Here is a 9188-nt window from a genome sequence, read left to right on the forward strand (position 1 = left end):
GAAGGTCGTGGTGGTCGTGGTGGTCGTGGTGGTGGTCGTGGTGGAGGTGGTGGTGGTCGTGGTGGTCGTGGTGGTCGTGGCAATGTTTATGGTCATGGTGCTAGTGGTGATGGTGGCGAAGGCGGCAGCAGCAACGGCTACGGCAATGGCAGATGCCCCAAGTTCGGCGGCGGTGGCGGCAGCGGTGGGGGGATATGATTAGTAATTGATGGTGTTGTTCGCGAACACTGTGATGACCAAAAGAAAGCGTTCCATGCATAGCCATCGCTTTGAGTTTTTTTCCCCTTTAACTGGGTGTTCAGAACTACATTATCTGATGTCTCCTTCGAGGATAGTGTATCTAGAACTACATTATCTAATGTGTCTTTCTGGCATTGTGTATCTAGAAGTACATTATCTAATGTGTCATTTAGGGATAATTTAGGGCTACATTGTCTAATATGGCCTTCTAGCATTGTGCATCTAGGACTACATTATCTAATGTGTTTTTGTCATTGTGTATCTAGGTCTATATTATCTAATGTGTCCTTCTGGCATAGTGTACCTAGGACTACCTCATCTACTATGTTCTTTAGAGATAATTTATCTAGGATTACATTTTCTAAAATATCCTTCTGGCATATTGTATCTCCATAGATTAAAAAAATGGTCGAGAACCACTGGACTAAACCATTCAAGTTAGTGCTCCAGCATGGTCGCCATATATTGGTTTGGACTGATAAAATAAGTACCACACTTAAGGTAAGTACTACTGGGATCGACTTGTTTGACTAAATCTTTCAAGGGGATGCCCCCAGCTCATTGATCTGACAACAGGGGCAACGAGGCTGGAAACTTATTTTAGGGACAATATTTGGAAAACCTTTTATTCTTAGGGAACCATTGCAGTACATTCTATGTCTCCTTTCTCTCTCTCTCTCTCTCTCTCTCTCTCTCTCTCTCTCTCTCTCTCTCTCTCTCTCTCTCTCTCTCTCTCTCTCTCTCTCTATCTATATATTATATATATATATATATATAATAATAATATATATATATATATATATATATATATATATATATATGTATATGTATATGTATATATCTATATAATATATACATTACATATACATATATATATTATATATATAATATATATAGAGAGAGAGAGAGAGAGAGCAAGAGAGAGAGAGAGAGAGGAGAGAGAGAGAGAGAGAGAAGGAGACATAGAATGTACTGCAATGGTTCCCTAAGAATAAAAGGTTTTCCAAATATTGTCCCTAAAATAAGTTTCCAGCCTCGTTGCCCCTGTTGTCAGATCAATGAGCTGGGGGCATCCCCTTGAAAGATTTAGTCAAACAAGTCGATCCCAGTAGTACTTACCTTAAGTGTGGTACTTATTTTATCAGTCCAAACCAATGTATGGCGACCATGCTGGAGCACTAACTTGAATGGTTTAGTCCAGTGGTTCTCGACCATTTTTTTAATCTATGGAGATACAATATGCCAGAAGGATGTTAGTTAAATTTCATATCTTTGAAAGGTTCAGCCGTGAAAGATCCACCAAACACCACGAAGAATCTTTAAGAAATTTCACTTGAGCCAACACACGGCGGTGCCCCAGCATGGCCACAGCTCGTGAGCTGAAACTAGATAAAATAAAATAAAATAAAATAAAATAAAAATGGTTTGGATCAGAACTCGCTATAATTTCCTATTAAGATGTCATTTTCCAGCATTTTTTATCTTTTAATTCTTTTAGTCATCAGAGAGCGGCCATGCTGGTGCACCGCCTTGAAGATCCTTAGTCGAACGAACGGACCCCGGTATTTATTTTCTTTTTAAGCCTGATACTTATTCTATAGGTCTCTTTTGCAGAACCGCTAATATACGGGGACGTAAACAAACCAACATCGATTACCAAGCGGTCGTGAGAGACAAACACACACACACACAGTCATATACGACCGGGGTTTTTTTTCAGTTTCAGTCTAGCAAATCGATTCACAAGGCTATAGTCGGCCCAAAGCTACAGTAGAAAACACTCGCCCAAGGTTCCACGCAGTGGGACTGAACTCGGGACCTCGAACCTTGTGATGGGGAAACAAACACTGATGTCGATTCATTCGACTAAAAATTCTTCAAGGCAGTGCTCCAGTATGGCCGCGGTCTAATAACTGAAACAAGTAAAAGATAGCAAATATTTCAAAAGTAATAAATTTCCTCCTTACGGTATATTCGTGCCCCAGCATGGCCACAGCTCGTGAGCTGAAACTAGATAAAATGAAAAATGAAATGAATTATACCTTGCTCTCAAATTGAGCACCTGCATTCGGTGGCCAAGAATATCTGAATGATATAATCAGGGCCGTCAAATCTTGTTGGAACCGTAAATGCACTATCGTAAGATGCGGGGGTGTCTTGATGGAGCCTATTCCACGTTAGGTCTGGCCACAGTCGATTTCTTCAACAGAGAAAAAAAAAGAAGAATCTACCGCAACGCTTGGCTAGTGGTTTACTTATAGGAACCGAAAGGATGAAAGGCAAAAGTCGATCTCGGTGGAATTTGAACTTGAAACGTAAAGAATCGGAACGAATACCGCCAATCCTTTTCTTGTAATTCTTATGATTCTACCATCTTACCACTCGGACGAACATAGATAGATAGATAGATAGATAGATAGATAGATAGATAGATAGATAGATAGATAGATAGATAGATAGATAGATAGACAGACAGACAGAAGACAAACAGACAGATATACAGACAGACAGACAGACAGACAGACAGGCAGGCAAGCAGACAGACAGACAGACAGACAGACCGACAGACAGACATACAGACAGACAGACAGACAGACAGATAGATAGATAGATAGATAATGATAGATAGATAGATAGAAGATAGATAGATAGATAGATAGATAGATAGATAGATAGATAGATAGACAGACAGACAGAAGACAAACAGACAGATATACAGACAGACAGACAGACAGACAGACAGGCAGGCAAGCAGACAGACAGACAGACAGACAGACCGACAGACAGACATACAGACAGACAGACGACAGACAGACAGATAGATAGATAGATAGATAGATAGAAGATAGATAGATAGATAGATAGACAGACAGACAGAAGACAAACAGACAGATATACAGACAGACAGAAGACAAACAGACAGATATACAGACAGACAGACAACAGACAGACAGACAGACAGACAGACAGACAGACAGACAGACAGACAGACAGACAGACAGACAGATAGATAGATAGATAGATAGATAGATAGATAGATAGATAGATAGATAGATAGATAGACAGACAGAAGACAAACAGACAGATATACAGACAGACAGGCAGGCAAGCAGACAGACAGACAGACAAACCGACAGACAGACAGACAGACAGACAGACAGACAGACAGACAGATAGATAGATAGATAGATAGATAGATAGATAGATAGATAGATAGATAGATAGATAGATAGATAGATAGATTTGCATATAATCATTATACCATTATATTGTTTATATGAAAAATGGAAGCGCTCGCAGCGGAGTTGAATATTCACAGACAGGACAACCGTTCTGAGAGAGAAAAGTGTCAGGAAACGAAGAATATCAACAATACAAAACCGAACAATGAGGGAACTGTGAAATTATGATGAAGAATTTCTATGGAGCTTAGTTTATTTATCACAAGCAGTAACTAATACAAACAAAATCCTTTAGAACGTTGAGAGACAATAATCCGATTGTTAGGTGGTAAATGTTGGCAAATACGCTTTGAAATCTAAGGAGAGATATTATAAAACAGATCCCATATTTCAAATAAGAACTGTGATACTATAAAATACAAAAAATGTACATAAATATACGAAGACAGAAAAGAGAAAATTTTAATACCAAAGATACAACGAACGTAACACTTATATAATATAAGGAATATAATATATTCCTTTATCAGCCCAAAACGATGCTTATTGACATGTTTGGATAAAACAATGCCGTATATAAAATAAATTGTAAGTAAGCCTAAATAAATAGTAATGACAAGAATATCTGATTTAGTTATATAAAACATGAATAGGAAGAAATGTGAATAGCGCTGAAGAAGTGAAATGCGCCATGATTGAACAAAGAGTTCGCACATAAGCATATACATGCATACGTACGCATACATACAAGCGAACATATATACCTGCATACATACATACATACTGTCGTCTGAACTCTCGGTATATTGCCCGTATCTTCGCAGTGTCAAATCTCACGCCCACATTTGGCCTTCTAAACTAGCCACGGATCTTTTCGGTTTGAACGGCAGTTTTTTCACATAATTTTTAGGTAACTAAAAAATTTTAAACTTCGTATACTGGTAGAATGTGTTTATAAAACATCTTTTTCTCTTGGCTTTATTGAGAAAATTCTATAGTTTGTAAGATATTTGTTGTTGGGTTTTTTTTCTTCAATTTCTGCAATTTCAACCAATCAATGACGTCCATTGAGGTAAAAAAAAAACATTCTATGCCGTATGAATAAGTCCCTCGTTTAAGAAACAGATTGGGTTTATTTACATTTGTAAAGAAAAAAAGATACCCTTCCCCCCACCCCTAACCCTAACTAGCCCTAACCCTAAAACAGATTGGAATGCAATAGATCGGTACTAGAGTCATAATTATGGGTGACAATTTCATATGACACCGCTAGAAAAAACTGCCGTTCAAAACGAAAAGATCCAATCTCACGCCTACATTTGGCCTTCTAAACTAGCCACTGCAAGAGCTCAACGACATAGACATATAAATTCTCAACTGTCCAGTGTAACTGGAAATTTCATTATCACTATAGGCTATACTTCCTACGTAAGGATGGCATCCGAAGCACGTATTGTGACCCCACTGAAGCAAATTTTGTAGCTGAGGAAAGAGACCAGTAGCTATCTTGCCCAAGTTTGCGAACACGAAAACAATAACATCATTGGGATAGCAAATGAACTTGTGGAGAGGCATGAAAATAGGTGCTGATGCAGACCGCTTCCTAAAGAACATCGGTAAATTCTATTTGTCAGGGAAACAACAAAAAACGGACAATTTCATTGAGAAGGTAGCGCAAGTGCATGGGTACTTCGTTCCTTCTCGAGCCACGCCTGGGTCATAAGGGCCGATTTCTCGGTTTCCTTGGCGTATAGGTTCCCCACCTGGACGGGACGCCAGTCCGTCGCAGGTGAGCTGCAAGATGCAGGAGGAAAGAGTGATAGAAAGTTGTGGCGAAAGAGTTAGCAGAAGTTTCGCCATTACCTTCTGCCGGAGCCGCGTGGAACTTAGGTGTTTTCGCTCATAAACACACGCATCGCCCGGTCTGAGATTCGAACCCGCGATCCCTCGACCGCGAATCCGCTGCTCTAACCACTGGGCCACGTGCCTCCACATGGGTACTTCGTTGGAAAGACGCAAGCTACAGAAAGAATAAAGCATACCAAAAGCTTACCATGGAATACCGATAAGTTTCTGGTATACCACAATGAAGGTTGCTTCCAAACAATTCAAGAACAAGGGATTTTATTATACACCTGCAGAATAAAGAGCAGAAAGCATTGATGAACAACAAATGTAGGGGTCTATAAAATTAAAACCGAAGACACCAACCACATTATTGTTCCCTTTCTCTCTCATTTCTCTTCGTTCTTTCGCATTTTGCCTCGTCTTTCTCCCCCTCTCCTCACCTCTTCTCTTCTCTCTCTTTCTCCTCATTTCTCTCTCCTTCATCTTCTCTCTTTTCTCTCTCTCTCTCTCTTACACACACGCTTTCTCTTTCTTTTTCTCTTTCCTCCCACTACCTTTCACCTCTCTTACACTCTTCCTTCTCTCTCTAATTTTCAGCCCTCTCTCTCTCTCTCTCTTCCCTCCCCTCTCTCTCTCTCTCTCTCTTCTATCCCCCCTCTCTCTCTCTCTCTCTGATAACACTACCTTTTACATCTCACCTTGCACCTTCCGCTTTACTCCGATATCACAATTCCCTTTACACCACCACCACCACCACCACCACCACCACAACCACCATCACCACCACCACCACCACTACCATCACCACCATCACTACCATCACCACCATCACCACCACCATCACCACCACCACCACCACCACCACTACCATCACCACCATCACTACCATCACCACCATCACCACCACCACTACCATCACCACCATCACCACCATCACCACCATCACCACCACCACTACCATCACCACCATCACTACCATCACCACCACCACCACCACCACTACCACCACCACCACCACCACTACCATCACCACCACCACTACCATCACCACCATTCCCGTCTCTTCTGCTATTACCTTTTATATATTTAAATTAACGCTACTTTGTAGAAATACTTCCCTTACTTTTCGGGGGTTTCCAATCTCCTCCCTTCACCTCTACATTAGTCCTAATCCTAACCCTAACCCCCTTCTATCACCTATCTTCTTCCAACCCCTATACCCTACCCTACACTGCTAGCCCTTAAACTCCCTTTAAAATACTTTAAATTCCCCGGCACTTTTTGTTTCATTTATCGATTTAAAAGTAGAGGGAGCAAAGTTTTGTTCATATTATTACTAGTAAGCTTTATTACACCCCTCTTTTCTTCTTCTTCTTCTTCTTCTTCTCTTCTTCTTCTTCTTCTTCTTCTTCTTCTTCTTCTTCTTCTTCTTCTTCTTCTTCTTCTTCTTCTCTTCTTCTTCTTCTTCTTCTTTCTTCTTCTTCTTCTCTTCTTCTTCTTCTTCTTCTTCTTCTTCTTCTTATTCTTCTTCTTCTTCTTCTTCTCTTCTTCTTCTTCTTCTTTCTCCTTCTTCTTCTCCTTCTTCTTCTCCTTTATCGTCTTCTTTTCCTTCATCGTCTTCACCATCATGTTTACTTCTTCTTATTTTACTCATTTTTCTTCAACTTCTTACTTTCTTTCTCCATCATCTTCATCATATTCTTCTTCTCTTCTTCCTCCTAGAAGATAGATAGATAGATAGATAGATAGATAGATAGATAGATAGATAGATAGATAGATAGATAGATAGATAGATAGATAGATAGATAGATAGATAGATAGATAGATAGATAGATGTAGTTATATATACATATGTATATATGTATATATATAGATACAGGGTGCGATGGCTAAATTGTCTCTATTTTATATTTTTAATTTAGTGCAAATGCATTGTTTGTTTTGTTTTTACTTTGTCATTTACATAGTATAGTAGGGTCTGTTGGGCACCACCTGTGAGAAAAACAGCACCATCATGTAATTCCATCTGCCAGAAATTTGGAAACGACACGCTGTGCTGCTTGGCATTTGTGCCGGAAGCTCCAGTACGAACATTTCAAAGTGTTTGGGTGTGAATCTGAGGACAGTGCAGAGAATTCGGAAAGAGTTGGATGAGTCTAATGGTAATTACGAAGGTACGTCAGCTCAAAAAGCTTTCTCTAATCGTTCTGGTGGAAAAAGAACTCCTGAATCTGTTGGTGAGATCCAGGCCATGATTGAGAACAATCCCTCCGATTCAATCAAGTTCATCGCCAGGGACATGGGAATGTTGGATTTTTACATCAAGCAGGTCATGCATGAAGACATTCGGTATTCCCCATACAAGATGAAAAAGGGTAAATTTTTATCCCAAGCCATCAAGGACAAGAGGAAAGACCGCACTACGAAGCTTTTGAACAAAGTCAAGCATCCCTTTCAACTGAACATGCTTTGGTTTTTCTGAGACGAGAAAATTTTCTGCCAGGATCAGATGATGAGCACACAGAACAATCGATGGCTTGCCGTGTCCCCAAATCATGTACCGAGAGTGATAAAAATCAAACATCCGGTCAACATCATGGTGTTTTGAGTGGTCACTAGTGATGGCAACGTTATACCTCCATTCATCTTCCCACACGACCTCAGAATCAACACGGAGGCTAACATCAAGTGCCTGGAGAAGGTAGTGTTGCCCTGGGCCCAAGTGGGTGGCTGCTGAAAGATCCTATATCTGGCAACTGGATTTTGCACCATGCAGCACAAGGAGGAGAACCCAGTCGTGGCTGTCAGACAATTTCTACGACCACATCACCCCCTAACATCTGACCGCCTAACGGATCTCTTCGGTTTGAACGGCAGTTTTTAAAAATAATTTCCACGTAACTAAACACTTTTAAACTTCGTATACTGGTAAAATGTGTTTATAAAACATCTTTTTCTCTTGGCTTTATTGAGAAAATTCTATAGTTTGTAAGATATTTGTTTGTTTTTTTTCTTCAATTTCTGAAATTTCAACCAATCAATGACGTCTACTGAGGTAAAAAAAAACATTCTGTGCCGTATGAATATGTCCCTCATTTAAGAAACAGATTGGGTTTATTTACATTTCTAAAGAAAAAAAGATACCCTTCCCCCAACCCCTAACCCTAATCCTAACCCTAAAACAGATTGAAATGCAATAGATCGATACTAGGGTCATAATTATGGGTGACAATTTCATATGACACCGCTAGAAAAAAATGCCGGTCAAACCGAAAAGATCCTGCCTAACTCCTCAGATTGCATCGCCCTTGATTATTATGTGTGGGGTGCAGTTGAGCGAGAGACCAACAAACTCCCTTCTAACACCAAAGATAAACTGAAGGCAATGATTATGACAGCATTCACCAACTTAAACAAGGAAACCGTCCAGAAGAGTTGCAGGAGATCCCGAAGTCGTCTACAGACTGTGGTTGAAGCGAATGGCGATTTTATTGAATAGATTTACTCTTTAGTATTTCAAGATATTTTCATGCAATTTTAGTAAATAAATCTATTAAAATGAGGCGTCGGTGTTACTTTCTTCTTTGCGTAATTTAGACGAAAGTTTATTCACTGCTTCCTATACGCGCACACACACACACGCACGCACACAGGCACACACACATACACACACACATATGTATATATATATATATATATATATATATATATTATATATATATAATATTATATATATATATATATTATATATATATATATATATATAAATATTTATGTATTTATATCTGTATATATATGTGTGTGTTTATATACACGTAGGTATATATATATACATATTTATATAATATATATATATATATGCATATATATATGTGTGAGTGTGTGTGTGTGTGTTTGGATAATATTTCTTATGTAAAA

The 9188-nt window shown here is 39.2% G+C and overlaps 1 long non-coding RNA gene across 1 annotated transcript in view; it reads left to right on the forward strand.

Annotated features, from left to right (window-relative positions):
* The window catches only part of LOC118761796, a 15588-nt gene extending 7825 nt beyond the window's left edge, over nt 1-7763 (forward strand). Inside the window, exon 3 of the long non-coding RNA XR_004997640.1 lies at nt 7597-7763. This is a non-coding gene — a long non-coding RNA (uncharacterized LOC118761796). The remainder of the gene's footprint in view (nt 1-7596) is intronic.
* Nucleotides 7764-9188: the final 1425 nt, after the last annotated feature.

This window comes from Octopus sinensis, unplaced genomic scaffold, assembly GCF_006345805.1.
Source record: "Octopus sinensis unplaced genomic scaffold, ASM634580v1 Contig17448, whole genome shotgun sequence".
Lineage (NCBI taxonomy): Eukaryota > Metazoa > Mollusca > Cephalopoda > Octopoda > Octopodidae > Octopus > Octopus sinensis.